Here is a 20,810-nt window from a genome sequence, read left to right on the forward strand (position 1 = left end):
GCAGACTTGCTGCCGACGAGGGGCAAGCTGTAGCTAGGCTTGGCCAGGCCCCTGTGTCACGTCCTCCTTTCCAGGAAGAGCCAGACTCGGACAATTGTATCTCTCAAATAGGTCGGGCTGTGCAGGCGTTGAGCCATGGAGGTTTTTTTTTCCTCACCATCATCTCATGTGGGTGTTGAGCAGCACCCTGTACCACCCCCCTCCTGGTTGCCTCCCCCCCCCGGGTCATATGTGGCCATTTTTGATTTTTCTTTTAGTTTAGTTAGTTTAGTTTCAATTTGATACTTAGTTTAAATAGGTAATGTAGGTTTTTCATAGTTAGTGTAATTAGTTAATATAGTTTAAAATTGCTTGTCTATTGTGCTTTCATGTGACCATGTGGTGCTTTGTGGCTTTTGAAAGCATCCACTGTCTGTTCCAGCTGGGCCCTTCAAGCTTGTCTTGTGTTTGTGTTTGCAGCTTGGGGTCCTTGACTCACATATGCCACTCCTGCTTCCCTTATCCATGGGCTCACAAGGATGGTTCGGTGTAACTGCCTATTACACAAGGGCTTTGGACTGTAATATCTGTGCATGTCTGCTGCTGTCAAACTTGTGTTAACACCCCTAGTGGGGATGATACAGGTGTTATTGACCACTGTTCTTCATTCGCTAGATGGGGGGTTTCATGATTGATGTGTACATTCATTGCTAAGCATTGTGTAGTTTGTTTCTTATCTTTACTGTACACGTGCTTGTTGCAATTCATGCCGTAGATAGTGTGTTCAACAGTTTGCCTGTGAAAGACAGACTGATGGTGTGATTTCTGATGTACGTCTCTGACATGGTCCAGTCATGAAATGCCTGAAGAGACACACACAGATGAATTTAAAGCATTAATCATCTGTTTCATGCCGTTTCCGCAGGGGGATGAGCCTCCAGACCACCTTTGCCAGCAGACATGGGCCATTGAACGTCTGGAAGCTGGACACGTTTGGTGGTGCCGACATGCGTATGTGTGCACAAGCAGAGACACAGAGATTGCGTTCATACATCCGAAAACAGCTGACGAGTTTCAAGGGACTCCAGGCAAGGTGAGCAGCACAGGGGGGCCACAACGCAGCAGACCTTTCACCAGGCCAGTTGCACATGCATGCTTAGTAGCAGCACTGACGGTGAACTTGGACAAATATTGGTGTTGAAGCACACAATACAGCCGAGATGTGTTGGTGGACTAATGGCTAGTTGATGGGAAAGTTGTCTGGGGCACCTGCAGGGCCAGTGGCACATACCCTCCGGTCCACCATGGTCCATTGAGGCACTTGTATTAGCCATGTAGCATTCCAAGACATGGAAAGAAGCAGCTCACAGGGACAGACAGCAAGGGACAGACTCGTGTGCAGTGCATTTCATTACCATGTAGATTTTGACACATGCACTACCTACTTTATTTGGGTCATGGTGGAACACAACTTGTTCTGAAGTCGTACTTTGCTATATGCGTCTGGCTGCTTACCCAGGGAACATTGCATGTTGTGTGATTCGTGACACATTGGTCTTCCATTTGCCACGCACCCACCGGCGCATGACTTACTGCATTGACTGTGTATGAACCATCACAGGGGTAATGTTACGTATGGGTACGAAGCATCCACACCAGAATGTTTGTTTGTAGAGTAGTTTCTTACTTTGGGGCATATATGGTGGTGTGTTTGTGTGTTATGGGCATGCACAGATTGGTAACTGTGGCTCTCTTTGCAGCATTGAATTGCTCCTGTTACCGGACCTGAGAGTGCGCAGGCAGGAGGCCAGCACTCACCCCAGAGATAAGTTTCTCTTTGTCTTCCATTTGAGTAATTTGTTACTGTGTGCATGATGATCAAGTTTGGTGTACTTGTGTATGTGTTAATGTGAGTAGTACAGTTTTGTGCATTTCCTACTTTCCCGTGTCAATCCTACTCCCCTCTCCTGCCCCTCATTCCGGTTATCCAGTATAGCAATGCCTGTCCCGACTGCATATACCTGACCCTCCTTCCCCACTAGGGTCTCAGAGGCCTGTGTGAGTTTGACCTTGCAGGCACCCAGACCACAGTGGGGGTGGTTGGTTTGTGCCACTCCTGCACCTGTACACGGGAGCTGTGACAGTACACATCAGTTCGTGGTGCATTATTCTGTGTTATGTACCACACATGGTACACATCCTGTTGTGACATTGTTTTACTGTCCTACCTTGGTTGGTACGTCATTGTGGTAGTACTTGGGCTTTGTGACGTACTGCTACTTCAAGTCATCTACTGGAAGCTCTTCTGGTTTGTTTTGCTGCCTGCAGGCTTTTTGCTTGGCTTCTGTGTTGGCCTGCTTTGGGGTCTCTTTGATTTGGTGTTTTTGCAAGTCAAGGTGGCCTCTGAGGGTGCTGGACACTTTTTGCACACAAGGTGGGAGATTGTGACAAAGGGGAAGGGTGATCCTCTGGCCAGGTGAACTTCAAGGATGAAGGCTACATAACCCAGGTGCAGTTGTTCAGTGGGTCATGGTGATTTGTGAGGGAGGGGGGTGTTTTGTTGTTGACAGTTGCCTTGCCCTACAGTGTGATGTGCACCCTGACATTGTAATTGTGGTATCCTATGTACATGATGTATTCTGCTGATCAATGCCTGTTTATGTGTTGTGTTTACCTTTCAGGTGTGAGGGAATAGTTGTGCCTCAACATGCTGGTGTGTACACATGGTGACTCTTCACATGTGATGTGTAGAGGAAACTGATGTTCACTTGATTGCACATGCATATATTGAGTGAATGTCCTTACTGATCCACACTCTCGCACTATGATCCACTACATGTACAACCACCCTTCCATGTCCACATGTACACTCTGTTTGCCTTCTGGTGCCCACTGTGTCCCTGCAGCACATGATCTATGACCAATTGTGGATCCTGTACATGCGTATTTTGCTTTTTGATGTGGTTTGTCACTTAGATGTGATGCTCAGGGTGTGCGTCACACACAATGGCTGTTCACTATGCTGTGCGCTGAGCAGTGTGTTGCAGGAGGTGGGCACAGCACACAGAAGCTGCAGTGTTGATTTTGCAATGCACAATATGCATGTAGGTAGGCATTCATTATTATGTTACAACTACAACTGTTGGAATGCATTTGGGTATGACTTATTTTGGGTGGGAGGTTGTTGGTCAGTCATTTCATCTGATTCCATGTCAGGCATCATTGTCTGATGCCACTTTACATTTTTCACATGTCAATGTGTACCTTATTGGTACTGTGTTGGTGTTTTGCTATTGCTTGCCATGTCCTGTTGTGGTTTGGGAGGGTTTGTGTGACATACCAGTGATAGTCATGGCCTGCTTTGCAGGTCTGTGTGATTCACACCTTGCATGTGTGCCTTCTGGTCACACAGGATTGCTTATGTTTAAGTAGCTAGGGATGCACACAATGTGGCACTTCCATGGCAACATTCTCAGGGTGGTAAGGTTGTGACAGTTGACTGTCTCTTTGTCATCATCGATTGTCACCTGGTATGTGCCAGGCCTGTGTGCACTCCACAGGGGTGGTAGATTAGGTGAAAAATGTGTCCACAAGCTGGGTCCGCGCTTCCTCGCCACGTGCCCTATCCCCTCCCATGGGCAGCACCTGTGCCTGTGGTTGGGCATGTGGGGGCACCACCATGTCCACCGGTACGCCCTGCCATGTTGCAACATTGTGCAGGACACATGTGGCCACAATGATCCTGCACACTACTGGGGGTGCATAGAGTAGCTGGCCGCACGAGCGGTCAAGGGAGTGAAGCGTGACTTGAGCACTCCGAATGTGCGCTCCACTATGGCCCTGGTTGCAATATGGGCCGCATTGTATCTTACCTGGGGTGGTGTGGTGGGGTTCCGGATTGGCGTCATCATGTGTTTGCTCAGAGGGTAAGCACTGTCCCCTGGAGAGGTGATGATGGTTGTGATTATTGGGGTTTGTGTATTTGTGTATGTGTGTTATCTAAACCAGGTAAATTCCCAAACTTTTTTTCTCGGGGGATCAGAACTCAAAGGGAATTCGTTCAAAGAGAAAGACAGAAAGTGAGTCTGATTACCCCTCTTTCCGTTGCCCTAATGTGTCACCATGATGCTCAATTACAGACTAGACACATCCCATCTTACTATTAAGAGACATCATGACCCCAATACAGGCACCGATTTAGAAAAAATAAATTCACTTTTAATATTTATGTGGATAAAACAGGGGGCGACAAATGCCCTACAAACATTACACGATTGAACAAGACAGGATTAATTAAAAAACCTTATTTCACTATGACAGAGCAAGGTACAAATGTACTCATGGAACAAGGGGGTGCAAACAACACAAAATGCTTTGTTTGTATATGAATCCCACAGTTAAATCATGAGGGTATTTCAGATAGATATCGACATGTTCCGGCCGTTTTTTTGTTTCAGACACTATCTCTAATGTCTTAAATCTTTCTTAGGCCATCTTCAGGACACGATTCCTTCAAAAGGTCAACAAAGACTTTGTACCCCAGCATGACCACTTTTTTAATGATGTAGAAATAAATTACATATTGGTCCCAGACCCAGGTGTGCCAACTACCACCAGAGACCTTGTGTCTATTGCACTTATCTAACACACATTTCACAAAACGGGACAGTCGCCTGTCACTGATATGCCCCCACTCTGATGGCAGAGAGCTGCAGTGCAAGATGAGGGATAATAATTGCCCTAGTTCAAGTGGGTGGTTTAGTCACACACTGTGCGTTTTTCCACGCTGTCTCCCGTGTTAGGTATCAGGAGGCTACGGATCCATTGGCAATCCAGAGAAATGCGAGAATGAAGCCGCAATTGTTCTACTTGAATGCCAGGTGTTTCAGTGTGAATACCAGGATGTTTATTGCCCCAGTTGCAAAGAATGGCTTAGTCACACCTTATTAATTTGGTGCTGGCTGCCATTCGCAGAGTCAGGAGACTCTAAATCAATTAGGTATCCAGGTGAATACGAGTTCTCTTCACGAAGCCGCAGGGCAGGAGGACATGTGTGCATGTGCACTGGCATTTGTACTCACCTAGGAGCCATGTGTCACCATGCTGCCCAGTTTCCAGGACCCGGCTCAGGGCAGACATTCTGTATATGAAGCTGTCATGGGTGGAGCCAGGGTAGTTTGCATAGACAGAGGTGATGATTCCCTTTGCATCGCATACCACCTGCACGTTGATGGAATGCCAGTGCTTGCGGTTTTGGTAGATGTGCTCAGTGGCCCTAGGTGGACGTAGGGCCACATGGGTGCAATCTATGGCACCAAGCACGTTTGGGAAGTGTGCCACCCTGTAAAAGTCCTGGACAACGGCTTGCCTTTCTGCGGGTGTTCTGGGCATGTATATGTGCCTGCTGACTGAGGGGCGCGCTGTCATGATTGCCAAGACCTGGTGTAGGCAGCGTGACTGCGTGGCCTGTGAGACCCACCCCCCCACTATGGCAGTAGTCCGCTGAAATGACCCAGTGGCCAAAAAATGCAGGACATTGAGCACCTTCTCCAAGGGGCTCAATGCTTGGGAGCAGAGGGTGGGGGATGTAAGGTCATCTTCCCACTCCCTGACCAGGTCTAGGATGATAGGAGGTGGAAACCTATACCTGCCGTAGACCTGGTCATCAGGCACCCCAAAAAGGCTTGTCTGGGGTGAAAAAATGCAGGCCCTGGCTATTCTCCTCCTCCTGCGGTGTCCCACGATCAGTGCTGTGGCAAATGGGGCATTCATCATAGCTGTATATACGTGTTTGTTGTTTGTGCTCACTTTTATACTGTGCGCGGGGACGCTTCCGCCTGCCTTCGTGTGGCGGACGTGTTGGCGCCTATGTGCGTCTTTTGCCGTGCGCGGGTTTCCCGTATTCGAATCCATGAATACGGGTTGTTCGCGTGCGTGTGGGCGTTCCGTGTAGTTCCCTGCAGTACTTCCCCAGTTACACCTTCTTTTTCAAGCGTTATTCCCCATTCCGCATGTTAAGCCCACTGTTCCACCCACTTTTGTAGTGTGTGCCACGAAATGTGTGCTTTCGCTGTAAGCGTAGCGCATGTCGTTTGAAGACGTGTGCGTCCGTATGCGCCATGCACGGATTTGGCACACAACCAGTGGAAAACACGCGCAGCGCCTTCCTTGAATCGCAAGCGTGTGCGTGCGCTTGCTTTCTCACGCTTGCGCCACCTTGCGCCTGCTTGCGCTGGGATTTTCGGCGCACGTTTGTTCCATGAATCGGCCCCTAAATGTTAGTGTAACATTGTGCAGGGATGTCTATGTGCTTCATGTCTAACGTATCTACTCCATGATGTCAGTCATGACATCATCAGTGTTCTTCGAGTTTGCAGTCAGTTGACTTGTTCGATTGATGACATCTGTATCTCTTCGATACTGTCATTTGGGTATTGTATGAATAATTGTCTGAGTGAGTAGCACTTTTCACACCTGCAATACATCAATGATGAGGTGGAATGGCATGGAAGTGAAGTACATCTCTTGTTTCTCTGTCGCTGGGATGAGAGTGGGATGGGTGTAATGAGGTTCACATTTGGGTCTCCCTCTTCAATCCCCACTCTGGCCGACAAGTCGACCACACTCTCTAGATGACCCTCTCCATTCATATGTGGCCTTGAGATCCAGACCGTTGCCACTCCTCCCAGATGTCCATGGTACTTCACATGCTCGTCTAAACTCCAGGTCATAACACATCAATCTCCATCGTGTTTGCATCATACCCATTTTACCCAATAGTTGTGTGGAACTGGGGGGAAAGAGAACACTGTACGTGGCGGGAACAGAGGGCACTGTGTCAAATGTGATTGCAAAATGCCAAGAGTCTGTGTCTCTCCGTCAGTTTTCATCTCTGCCTCAAGTCATATTTTCATCCATATAATCTTTTCAGTAGTCTTCTTGCACTGCACTAAAGCTAACCTGATAAGGCAGAAGGCAAATAATACTAGCATTAAGGCTGCTATTAGCACCTTCAGTCTCCTAGCCATCCATGATGGTATTCAGGAAAAGATGTATGTTAGCCAGCCTTCATCTTTGCCTATTGGGTTTGTCAATGCCTCCATTCTAGCATGCAGGTCTGATGATTGTATGATTGCCTCTGTTAGTGTCCCATTCTCTCCATCGTGGGAAGGCCCGTACGTACAGCAACAAGGCCCGAGCTTGATGCAAATGTCTCCTTCCATTGCTGTAAGAAGATCCTAGAAATATCTGTTCTGTAAAGTCATCAATCTGATGGCTCTCAACTCTTCTTTGACAGCAGTAAATCCCTTGACGGTTGAAGTTATCGTCTGCAACAGTTCCCATCTGGTGATCTGGAGCCACTTGGCATTCACATTGACCTGAACCGCTGGAACAACTGACGCAAAGAACATCTCTGTCTTGCTGAATAATCTGTGTTATGATGGTGTCTAGTGCGTCTTCCATTTTTGCTGACAGATCATTTCCTCTCTTTATTCTTATCAGCTCTACAGATCTTTTCTTCCTTTGAAGTGCATACATTTTGGGAATCCGTCTTTTCTGTATTGCCTGATGTCTTTTATACTGTCCATACAGTCCATAAGACCTCTTGAAAAATTCTTTAAAATGCATCACTACTATTTTGATGTGCACTCAAGTTCTCCTGTGGTAATACTGAGCAAGTTCAGCAAAAACCAATCGCTCCCAGACAAGTCGCACCTTGGCACTGCTGAGCAATGCAATGATAGGTGTGTCGCCTCGAGTTAATATGAGATAAGCGTGTTTCACATAAAGAAGAAAAGCATAAAAGAACACTTTAGGAGGTATCATTTGTCCAGATGTGGCTGCAAGTTTGGAAAAGTGCCTCTCAAAGTTTGTGCAGGTATAGAATCCATATAGAATCAGTCCAAACTTTCACCATGATTACCTATTGTGAGGAAAAGATAGTGTGCATAGTCTAGATTTTCATTTTGTTCTTGTCTAGCTCTAGTCGCTGATCGTGTCTGCATTCGCTGAGGCATTTCATTTTCTTCTTGCAGCACATCATCTGTGTGCTCTAGAGAGGAGATCTCACTTGTGCAAGGCTCCAAGGTAATTCCAGGCCTTTTTCCCCACGAGTTTCACTGCTCTGTCAGTGTCTTGTTCTATGGAATAGGGCCCCTCATACCTGGGCTTGTACCAGGACTGAACAACATTGCATAGATACACCTGGTCCCCTGGGTAAAGAGGTGGTTGCTTGAGCAGTTCAGAGTCTGTTACTGGTGCATTATCTTCCTCATCCTTCTTCGATCTCCCCCACCAGGATTGAAGCTGCAGAGCGATAAAAGAAGCACTAGCCATCATTGAAGTGAGATATTCACACATTTCATCACCTAAGACAGTGGCTGTAATCTGGTCATCTGTCAACTCTCTAGTTGGAGGAGAAAGTGGGAGTCGCATGCGTCGTCTTGTCACCACCACATGAGGAGTTAAATGGTGGTTGGATCCAGGTTAAATGTGCAATGTGAGCACAATTAGGGGGAGGCAATGTAACCATCCTTTCTTTAATGTTGCTTTATTTTGCCTATTTTTTCCGTTAACAAGCCATTGAGGCATTTACCATTGCCATTCGCTTGCAAGTGTTAAGCACAGGAAAATGTATACTTAATCCTCAGCAGGGCTGTGATGTGATCGAAAGTTTCATTTACCAAGTGAGGACCATTGTCTGAATGCAGGACATTGCACACGCCCATCGTGGGAACACCTCCCTAACGTGGAATTTCACTGCACTGAGGGCATTGGGGTGTGAGCATGGACCAGCTTGGATCCAGCAAGAAAAAGGGCTTACCACTATGATCATATAGCGGTACCCAGGGTAAACTTGGATTCTACCCACATAATCTACGTAGAGATGTTGGGAGGGCCCAATGGGGTGCAGTATTGCTCCTTGCACTACGGGCAAAATGTGACTTGCATTGCTTTTTATAAATACCATGCAATTATATATAAATGTGGTGATATATTCTGCCAGATTGGGACAACAACAATCTTCCCCAATATGCACAGCAAGAAAATCCTGATATAGGTGAGTGGGGTAATGCAGCGGCATGATCACAATCTGCAACAATGTTGCAGGAATCACTGGCTTTCCTGTCCTCTCCTGTCACCACAATGCATCTGCGGGGGATATTGAAGATCCTCTCTTCACCCACAACCCCCTCTCTTCTAGCGGTGCTCTTACCTGAAACTCAACCATTTGCGTAACAGGAAAAGAATTATACCCTTCTCTCAGTGCCATGTTACCTATGCATATGCGTGTGTTAGATGGGGTATCAAACTCATCTATTTCGGTAAAGTATGCTGCTTGCTTCGCCTCTGAGCCTGCAGCTCCATTGCCACAGGAGATCAAGCCCTTCCCCCTCGTGTGTGCCTGGCACTTCATGACTGCTATGGCTGATGGGAGTTGTAGTGGGACTATGAGTCTGGCCAATAGGGGGGTGTGCTACACTGGTGTGCTGTTAGCACATCGGAACCCCTTCTCTGCCACCACCATAGTCCACCATGTACTGTGGATGTTAGGTAGGCATTATTGTAATACACAGTATTCTCCTCATCCCCATGCATTTTTAATGCTATTATGAGAGCTTCTTATTCTGCTGCTTGCGCTAAAAATGTGAAGGCAATCTTGCCCTTGCTACTACTTCAACTGTCCGGCTCAGCTTTATTTTCACTACTGCCATCCCAGTATGGCTCTCTCGTGTCGTCTGGTAGATAGTTGAAGATCCATCAATAAAAAGTAGTTCCCCTCCGCAAGGGAATTCTCCCCTGCTCTGGGAAAGTTGTCATAATGTTCCGCGTACGTTGTAGAGTCGTGTACATAGTCTCCTTCCTCTACCGGGTCAGCTATGAACGTGGCTGGGTTTACAATTCTGCACCTCACTATTTGTATTGCAAGATTCAAGATGATCACATTGTATGTGGATGCTCTCTGTGTGGTAAATGTGCTCTTGGGCTTTTCAAGGATAGCACAAAGGGCATGCTTCACTTAAAGTATGGTACTACACCCCATTGTGATATTCGCAGATCTCTCGACTGCAAATGAAGCAGTAGCTAAAGCTTGTTTGCAAGGGTAGTATCCTTTCATCATTGGGTCCAAATATCCACTATAATACACCATTGGTTTGCGCCCTAACGTCATTTTCTGCATGAGCATCACCTTTATCACTACTCTGTTGGAGTGTGAAAAGAAATATAATTCCTCACTGTAATCGAGAATCCCTAACACTGGGGCCATGCATATTGCCCCCTTCAATACCTCAAATGCTTCATTCATCTCCTGTGTCTATGTCAGGTTACCATCCTCCCCGGAGCCCGCTTAAATGGGTCTTGTGTAGGTGCTATAATCAAACACCCAGACCCTTCAATAATTACAAAAAACTTAAGTATTGCTGCAGCTCTCTTACTGTTCATGGTGGTGGCTTTCTAAAGATCGCTTCTGCTCTTTCGGGGGTTACCTTCCTACCTTGCTGTGATATTAACTGTCCAATGTACAACACCTCACTTTGGCAATATTGCAACTTCGCCTTGTCCACCTTGTAACCCTTTTCTGCTAACACTGTCAGCCACTGTATTGAGTATTTTCGACAATGTTCTTCTGATTGTCTGCAAACCAAGATAGTGTCTACATACTGAATGACTGTGCTGTCGAAATGTATGTTGCCTATGTCCATTTGGAGCACCCTATTGAAAATAGAGGGTGATTCACAATACCCCTGAGGTAGTCTGTTTTGTTTCTATTACCATTAAATGGGTAGCTTCCGGCCGAATGCAACGTAGTATTGACGCTGGATTGGGAACTAACAGGACTGTGCTTTAACAATATGGTTCAAAGGACACAAGTCCTAAATAAAACAGCACAATTCCCCTGTCACCTTTTTCACCGAGTACACAGTCGTGTTACACTGCGATTCCAAAGGTACCAGAATCCCTTGCTGCACTAACGCGGAAATTGGCTCATAAATGCCTTTGTCTGCCTCACTGGACTAAGGATATTGTTTTGCCCATGGTAAGAAAGCCCCTGGCTTCAGCTTTATTTTAACAGCTCCTTCTCACTTTAGCAGGCCAGCGTCATATGGGCTCTTGGACCATAAAACTCTTGGTACTTGCGCTAGGTGTTCTTCGAGAAATGACGGTTGTGCCTTTTTCAGTAAGGCCATTCTCTGTGGTACTTCTCTATAATGAATTCTCACTGAATAGGCAATTCTCATAAAGAACATTGGGCATCATTACAAGTTTGGTGGTAGCCTTGCCGGTAAAACAGTCAGGCTGCTGCCAAACACATTTTTTCATTGCCTAGGAATGGGCAATTACCGGGGTATTACAACCCTGGCGGACCCAATAACTGGCCATTTCTGGGCACCGGAAATTATTCTATAGGGCTCAATGGGAGTGAGGAGGCTGGATGCACCAGCACCATTCGTGAATGGTGCCAGTGCATCCAAAATGCTCTGCTTGCGGGTGCCGTCCACCCGCCAGGACCGACCTGGCAGGCAAAAAGGCACCCCCGAGCAGTACTGGTAGTTTTCCCTTCCAGCAACTACAGTACCGGCAAGCTTACCGGTACCGTAGTTACCGGACCAGAAAAACTTGTAATGAGGCCCATTGTCTCAAGTTATGAACGGTTGTCTCAGAAATCAGTTCCTCGTCTGCAAAATCAGTCAGTCTGTGCCTTTATCCTACCACGATTACTGTTCCCCAGGCCCGTCCTGTGTCATCAGTCCCATGCAGTACTACCATATCATCCCTCACTGTAGCCGTCTCCAGTTCTAGTGGGAGCACTTCCCCTACCTTCTCGTCTAAGAGGATCTCTGGTCTGAACAAACATTAATTGGGTATATGAAGTAGTTTACCCTCTATCCCTGGAAGCCTTGCTAACGGCACCCCATCTGTATAGTCTGCCCACAATCTGCATGAATGAGTTTTGCAATTCTTGGGGTCGAGCACACTATCCCCTGATCGGTAAATGAGATGGTCATGTTAAGTCGCATCATCATGTCCCTACCCATTATGTTGAGTGGTATCTACCGGGCATACAACAATGGCGTGTTCAGGTCATATTCCTCTATGGCAATCAGAAGCTTGTCAGTGAAAGGAATCAAGTATGTAGCCCCAGAGAATCCCTGAGTAGAGGAGGTCCCAGATATGGCCTGCACTCCAGCCCCCCACTTTGAGGTACCAGGAACATACTCATCAAGATATGTGATGTATGAGGAGCAACTAAACCAACAGAGAGCTGCGCTAGGGCTCTGCCCAGTGCCCAACAGAAGAGCAATACCTGTTGATGTATCTATAACCAGACAACCGTGGGCAGCATGGTACCCATTGAGACAACCGTACCAACAGCTGACGCGGAATGAAGATTACTTACAAACTGTCCCTGAAGAGACCCAAAGGGCCCTAATTGAAGGCAAATGGTGACTGGATAAATGCCTGTAAATAGGCTTGGAACGCAAGAAGCTAAGGAAACAGTACTGCTTGCAATGCTTAGTAGAAGGATAGAGCGGCAAGCGCCAACTATATATCTACCTCAAAAAGCACATTATACAAGTGTGACGCCATTTTATAAAAGCAGAATCAAGCCCTGGATGGTTGAAGCCAAACAGGCCAGGATTCAGATACTAGCTCAAAGCCAGATGAAGGAGCAGAATCGAAACTTAGTAAGAAGCAGCTCATGCCTAGGAATTCGAGGTCAACTTCAGGAAGGGAGGAGAGCGGCAACTTCGAAGAAACAAAACTTAAGAGCTTAGTAGCCAGCCAGTGAAGGTCGAGATAAGGAGGCCCAGGCAGGTGGCAAGACTGCAGGAAGAATCAAATACACGAATAGAGAGAAAATGAAGCAGAGTCACGGTGAACGGACACAAGACCAGCCAAGCGTGAAGAGGTACCAGCGTCTGATGTCACCCAGAACACGAGGATGCCATAACTTTTCCTGATAAGAAGCTACAGTTTCGAGGCCGACTAATTGACACAGAGTCCTAAAGTACTGATTGATGGAAGGGAGGCAGGGTGACTCTTGGGGCACACCACATCTGGGTGTCCATTCTGCATGCTGCTAATTAATGTGGAGATTTATGTCTAGGGGTGTAACCTACTCAATCACAATGGACCAAATCATCTAGGGTCCTATAGCTAGTAGAACCAATGAGACGTTGTATTTGTAGTGATGTCTATCATGAGTGATGTAGAGGGATGAGCGTAGACACCCACCCAATAAGAATTATCCAATCCTTACACTCTGTTACCGTATACAGATATAGCACCTATACTTAAGTTACCTTTCCCGACCAATAGAATTGCATGACAAACTTTGAGTGTTACATGTCAATAATGACGAATTTTGCCTATAAGAATTACTGTCTGAATGAAGAATTTGGGAGTTGAAGCGAGACGGGCGATCACATCACTGCTGATTTTCATTTGTTTCCCTTTATTTTGTACTTGTGATTAAACAGACTTCCCTTTGCCAAACCATTGACTTGTCCTTATTGATTGGTGTCGTAGTAAGAGAATGCTGCACCCCATCCTCCTCAAGGTGCAGCTATCTCATCTTAAGGTACTGGAGGGCGATCTCTGAATCTCATGGGCCCTTTCAGAGGTCGCTCCGTCCTCCCGTACACTTGGTAGCAGAGGATGGTTTTGACCATCAACTATTGAATTTTGATTATTGATAAGACACCTATTGACCGTCGACACAAATTAACTCTAGGTCTTCGGCAATATCACGAGTCCTTCGCCATTTTGGCCGAGCAGACTGTGAAGCTTCCCGTGGACAATGACAGCTTAAACGTGTCCAAAAGACTGCAGTGGGTTGAAAGCACACATTTTAAAAACATAAACCCTTCCATTCCTACGGGCAGTGAATCAGACAAAAGACCAAAAAAGGAGGTAACGGAGGCGGTGATCCCAAGGATTCAGAGAGGAACGATGCGAGCGGTGAGTGAAACAAAAAATTGACGCTTTGGCAAATGTCCTTAGGCATTAGAACAAGTAAGGGAAAAGGTAATGGGGGGAGGTGGGAAAAACAAAATAGTCAGAAGTAGAGAAGACTGTACATATATATAAAAAGGGTAATGACTCTAGAATAACTGAATAAAATAGAGTATACCGGGGTGAACACCTGAGATAAAGGGAGAGAGATACCGGAGTAGGCACCCCAGAGAAAAGAGAGAGGATACCGGGGCAGACACCCGAGAAGAGAGAGGATATGCCTTGTTCCTGCGCTTTAATATAGCGGTCAGAGGAAACGTGAACTCATAGTCCCACATGATAGGAAAAGAATAGGCTACTCCGACGATTAAAGACGTTGTAAAAGGAGTTCATTTAAACTCCATGTCAGGGTGTTGATAAGAAGGCAGAGATATATGTTTCCAGCTGGTGTCTGTCTAGTCTATTTAACGTTTGTCATACATGTTCTGTTGATGTGTCATATGTACGGCAATTTGTCTCCTTGATGTTTGAAATTGATTAGGGTTTTTTACGTGATTCTATAGTAAAGAGGGAATTGCACATGAATTGATGTTCTTGAATGAATTGGTGAGAAAGAAAATTTGGCGGGAAAAGATCGGATTGGAGCTTGCGATATTTGGTGCTCGCTCATATTGTTAGGTGTGGTGAAGTTGCATGAAAGTATTGCTAGAACAGATTTAAGCATGGAAGATATTACTCTGTTAGCTCATTTATGTAAACAATTGCCTAAACATGCACCCAAGCTTAAGAAATACAGTACAGAGTGAGTTAAGGGTACCGCCCACAAGATGTTTATGCTGTGGCCACAGAACGGGTCCCTATCTAAAGCCGTCTTACAACATATGATGACTTATTTGCATGCCACATATACAGGCAAAAAACTAGAGAAACGCCTTGCTGTTCTAGAACTTTGGAAAATGTTCTAACAGTCGAAAGAGGAAGAGCCACCTGCAGACTGGATATTAAATGTATGCACGGAGGGCGCCATCTGCACTGCCTGAAATAGAAACCGAGGGAAGTAATTTGGCGGGACTCTATCCATTAAGAGAGCTCAAGGCAGCTACAGGGTACAGCAACCCTGCAAATGAGTCACCTACGTTCAATAGTGATGACAATAAAGGGAAGGATCAGGATAAGAATCTTACCTCTGCAGTCCCGAAGGACAAGGAGAGATGCGATGATGAGAAGAAGGCCCAGGCACAGATGAGTGCATCTCTCGATAAAGAGAGAGAAGGAAAGAAATGGAAAGGAAGTGAAGACAGAACTGATGAGATAGCATTTGCGAAACACAAATGGATGGGAGGACAGGTATTGCTGAAACTCGATGGAAAAGGAAGTGATGATGCGAGATAAAGAGAGAAGTCTGATGAGACACAGAGAAGGGAGAAGGAGAAAGAAAGGGAAATAAGAGACGAGAGAATAAGAAGGAAAGATAGGCTGAGGTGAGAACAGCTATATCGCGAAGAACAAGAAAAGCAGCTCGATCGCAAACAGCAGGCAGCCTATGACCAGTACAGACAGAATCAGAAGAGGTTGGAAGATGAGCAAAGAATACATGAAAAAAGAATAAAGATATGAGAAGATAAGGAAGGTAGAAGGGCAAATGATCGTAAAAAACGAAAGGAGAAGGGAAGACGATAAGGTCAGAAAAGAAGCGAGGAAGCGCAAGGAATTCGATGATGATATTGAACGTAAGCGTAAACAGAGGGCACGCGATCTCGAATATCTGGAGCGGGAAGTTAAAAAATCCAATCCTGTTGTAGAATGGGAAGACATTGAAGAATTCTTCCCTGCACACGATTCAGTACCTTGCACGAGTGGGGCAAATATTGAAGATGACTTCGACACTAGAAGCATCGGGGAAACGATCGACAAAATATATGATGAAATGGCATTAGAGCCGATATCCCAAGGGGGAGACGAGCGCTTGGAAACACTCAGCTGTATGACACTGAAGACGTCACATGAAGAAGTGGGAACATGAGACTGTCCCTGGAAAGGCTAGAAATAAGTAAGGACAATGATGACGCAAAGAGTTGCATGAATTGGGAGCAATCAATGTCCGACATCGCAGAGGAAACGGAGTGCGAGACAAACGAAGAAGGTAGACGGCGCGAAAAGCGGCTCCCAGGTGACAAAGGGGTGAGATGGTCAGACGCTAGTGAGTCCGCACCAAGGGCATCAGAATACACATCACAGTCTGACTGACACGAAGGAACACCCCAGAGTCAGATTGGGGTGTCAGCACCCGCCTATGCAGACAGGCTGAGGACATTGCCAGGTAGAAGGCGATGCAGGAATAATACCCCAGCGGTAGACAGGAGAGCTATGGGGAAAGAGAAGGAAGTCTGCACATTCCAATTCCCGCTTTTAGAAAAGGGGGGAGCAAGACCGCAATATATTCCATGGCCACACAAGGATCGCGAGAATTTGAAAAACAAGCTTCCAATGCTGACATCGGGAGTTGGGAAGTGGATACACAGGTTAGAAAAGATGACAGGGGGTGTCATGTTAGCTATAGGGGACATTAAAGGTCTCCTGATTGCCATATTCGGTGAAAGAGCAGAGGATGGGCTGGGTACCCTGGTGTTACCATAATTAACACTGCCCACGACAGAGCATCATTCAACAATTGCAGAGCAGCAGTATGGAAGGCGCTACGAGTGCTTTACCCAGATACTTCCGATATGGGAGATATAATGACTCACAAAATGAAGGAGTCAGAAGATCCGTTAATTTATATCCAGAATTTCCAAGACACGTGGGTGCTCGAAACGCACAAATCTTGGACAAAATCCATACCTGTGTTTTACCACATTTTATGCCAAGGATTGCCAGAACCAGTGCGGACACATCTCAAAAAATTGGTAGGAGGTGAGGCCAAACCTGAAATACAGCTAACTATCGCACACTACTGTAGATTGTTGCAAGAAAAGAATCGGAAGAAGGAGGCAACTCAAAAAGGTGAGGAAGCAAAGCTGGTGAAAAAGAAATTATCCAAGTATGCTCTTGAAGGAGCCATGTTAACTAACCCAGCTGAACAGAACGCACAACAGGGGGTTATCCTACTGCAGAATCCCGAGGGTATCATAGGACAATACCCAAGGGGAAGGGGATATAGAGGAAGAGGATGGCAGAGTAGCCAGGGAGATTTCCAAGGGAATCAAGGAGGTTTTCAAAACGTGCAAATGGGCGGTGCAGATATGTCAAATGGACAATTACTTCAACCACTGCCAGTGTGTTGGCTGTGTGGAATGACAGGGCATCTGGAGCGCTCGTGGAGAAGCCACGGCGCGTGGCAACATGGCCAAGGAATGGGAGCAGGCGTGGCAAATCCGCCTGCAATCTCCCAACAGGGTGGTGCACAGAATCACACAGCGCAGCAGCAAGCACCAGGCATGCAGCAGGGTGCACAGCAGGCGGTTCAACCCCCGAGCATGGGCAATTTGCCACAAGGGCAATTTCAACAGGCACCACCGCAAATGTCGCAGGGCACAAACTCAACTAGGGGAGGCAACCCCGGGAATGGAGAAAATCCACAAGTGTACAGTGGTCCAAACTTATACATGAACTAGTACAGTTCACTGGGAACCCTGATGTGCTCTATCCTATCAGTGTCACCAGACCCTAATAGTGAACCTAGGGTTAGTGTCACCATAGGGGGTAAAGAATATTCCTTCTTAGTTGGCACAGGGGCAACACGCTAGTGCATACGAGAAGGCAAGTTTTCCTTGTCTGGTGAGGCTGTAGATACTCAGAGTTTTACAGAAGCTCACAGTCGAGTTCCCTTTACAGACGCACTCCCAGTCTCCATAGGTGAATGCAAAATGAATGTACCTTTATTATATTCTCGTCAGACCCTGGTAAACATTTTGGGTCAAGACTTAATGACAAAATTGAATATGGCCATTTTGTTTACAGAGGAGGGCATAGTATGCTCCACTCCGGGAATGCATTATTCAACGGTATGCGAAATGATCAGAGCATACTCAGGACACATATCCATGAGAGCTATACCATTAGAGCCAGAGGTCTTCGCATATGGCATGCGTGTGCTTATGGCAGGATTGCCAGGCCTCACAAATAGAACTATGAGAACCCCTGATGAGTTTCTATTCAGACCAAGAATACCGATGCATGAAGAGGAGGGACAAGAATTTCCCTTGATGATACATGCTGCAGCAGTGCGAGGTAGGATAGTATTAGTTAAAGGCTGTGATTATGAAGCTAGACAATGGTGTGCAATTATCACTATTGAAGAAGGGTATCGGATGACTGATGTCACCGATGATGATCTGTTTGAAGAACAACCTGACTCAGAAGAGACGAGGGTGGAAGTGAGTCTCATATTTTCGGTAATTATGATCATAAGTGCCTCAGAGAATGATGTTGTCACTGATGCGTCCGGAATACTTTGATGAGGACATGGCCCAAGTGCCTGTCTCAGTATGGACTACAGGACCATATGCCGTAGGCCTCCTGAAGGGGGTGGGGAAGTGAAAATCAAACTGAAACCAGGAGCAATTTTACCAAGAGCGCGACAATATCCCATGTCCAGAGAGGCAGATGAAGGAATCGCGAAGACAATTTCCACCATGATGGACCAGGGCATTCTAGTGACATCAGAGTCACCCTGTAACACAGTGATCTATCCTGTCAAGAAGTCAAATGGAGGGTCTTGGCATTTAATCCAAGATTTAAGAGCATTAAACGATATTGTTGAAGCCGAGTTCCCTCTAGTTCCTAATCCATCTACAATTTTGTGTAATATACCTGTCGAGGCAAAATATTTCACGGTGATTGACTTGAAAAATGTCTTTTTCTCAATCCCGTTGCACCCTGATTCACAAGATCTGACGTCATTCACATTCAGAGAAATGCGTCTGAAAAGCATGAGGTTGCCACAGGGGTACTGTGAGTCCCCGTTCATCTTTAACAGAGTCCTTCAGATGGACCTGAGCAATATTGCAGTAGAAAGTGTCATCTTGCAGTATGTGGATGACATTCTGATCTGCAGCACAACAGAAGAGCAATGCAGGCGCGATTCTGTTCAGCTACTGACTATACTGGCTGAGAAAGGCTATAAGGTTGACAAGGAAAAACTGCAATATTGTCAACAGGAGGTGCTGTACCTAACCCAGTTAATTTCACATGAGTGGAAAAAGGTCAGAAAGGTCTGAAGCTATCATGAACACGGCCAAGCCACTCACGGTAAAGCAAATGCAGAGCTTTATAGGCCTGTGCAATTATGTTAGAGCATGGGTCTTCGATTACAGCTCGTATACTAAGCCCTTACTCCAGGCCCTGAAGAAGGCCCAGGTGACAAAGGAAAAGGTTGAATGGACCGAGGCAATGGAAAAAGGGTTTGCGGAACTCAAGAGAGCAATTTGCATGGCTCCAGTCCTCGGGATTCCTAATTATGCAGAAGATTTCTACCTGTTCTCACACACGAATTTCAGCGTTATGACGGCAGTGCTCTCTCAAAGAACCTTGTTGGGGTACAACCCCCTGGCATATTACAGTGGGAACCTAGACCCAGTAATGAGAGACCAGTTCCCATGCGAACAAAGCTTAGCTGCCGCAGCGTTCGCCATAGAAAAGGTGACATCCATTGTAATGGGATGTTCTATGACTTTATACGTCGAGCCCTCATTATTTGCCATCTTAGAGAAACCAAAGGATACGTTGACATCTCAAAGAGCTTCTGACTATGAAGTGATCATATCTAACCCATCAAACAAAATAGTTTGATGTAAAACAGTGAAACCAGCTAGTTTCATAGCCGAGCCAGTCACTGAAGATGAACCGATACATGACTGTGCAAATTACGAAAAATTCTATGATGAAATCCCCAGGGTAAAAGAAAATGCCCTAGCAGGAGCAAGATCATTTTCATTGATGGTTCATCGAGAATCGACCAAGAAGGCGGACAAAGATATACAGGCGTTGCCGTAATGAAACATATTGCAAATGGGGAATTTCAAGTACTTGCCATTGAGAATCACGCAGACCACGAAGTCACGGTGTACAGTGACGTCTACAGTGCATGCAGGCCTAGCACACTGGAAAAGGAGGGCTACCACCGAGCAGATGGCACGCCAGTGCAGCACGTAGCCTTATTGGACAGGCTGATAAAGGCACTACAGCTCCCAGTGGGCATAGCGGTCATGAAATGCGCCGCCCACAACTAACGGACAGATTTTGTGTCTCGCGGAGAGCATGCAGCAGACACGGAAGCAAAGCATATGGCATCCAAAAGTGAGACGATCATGGAAGTAGAAGTGGTGTGCACTCATGAACGGATGATGATAGCACGAGCCACACCAGAAGCCTATAGCAATATGGGACAGACACAACTGAAGGAGCTTCAAGGGGAGGCATCTCAGGATGAAAAGAACCTATGGAAACGTCGAGGGTGTTCTTTAAACCCCTCTGACGGATTGTGGTGGCAAGACAGCACTGGTAAACCAGTAATGCCTGTAGCCCTACTAAAGATAGCATTGGAACAATTGCATTACCCATTTCACATGTGAAAAGAAAATCTAGCAGCAACGCTCGCAGAAGACAGGTTTATACCGAATTTAGCTGAGCATGTTGCATTCTTTATGGTGAACTGCATAATCTGCCAGCAATTCACCAATGGGCACACATTAAAAGTAGTAAGAGGAATCATCCCCAGGCCAAATGGGCCTTTTCAGAACTTACATATCGACTATGTCGACATGATTCAAGTGTGTAACGGGTACAGGTATTTAATAGTAGTGGTGTGTCCATTCTCTAGATGGATAGAAGCAGGTCCCTGTATACACCCAGACTCAACCTGTGCGGCA

This window comes from Ambystoma mexicanum, chromosome 10, assembly GCF_040938575.1.
Source record: "Ambystoma mexicanum isolate Mex_15411 chromosome 10, UKY_AmexF1_1, whole genome shotgun sequence".
In the NCBI taxonomy this organism is placed as follows: domain Eukaryota; kingdom Metazoa; phylum Chordata; class Amphibia; order Caudata; family Ambystomatidae; genus Ambystoma; species Ambystoma mexicanum.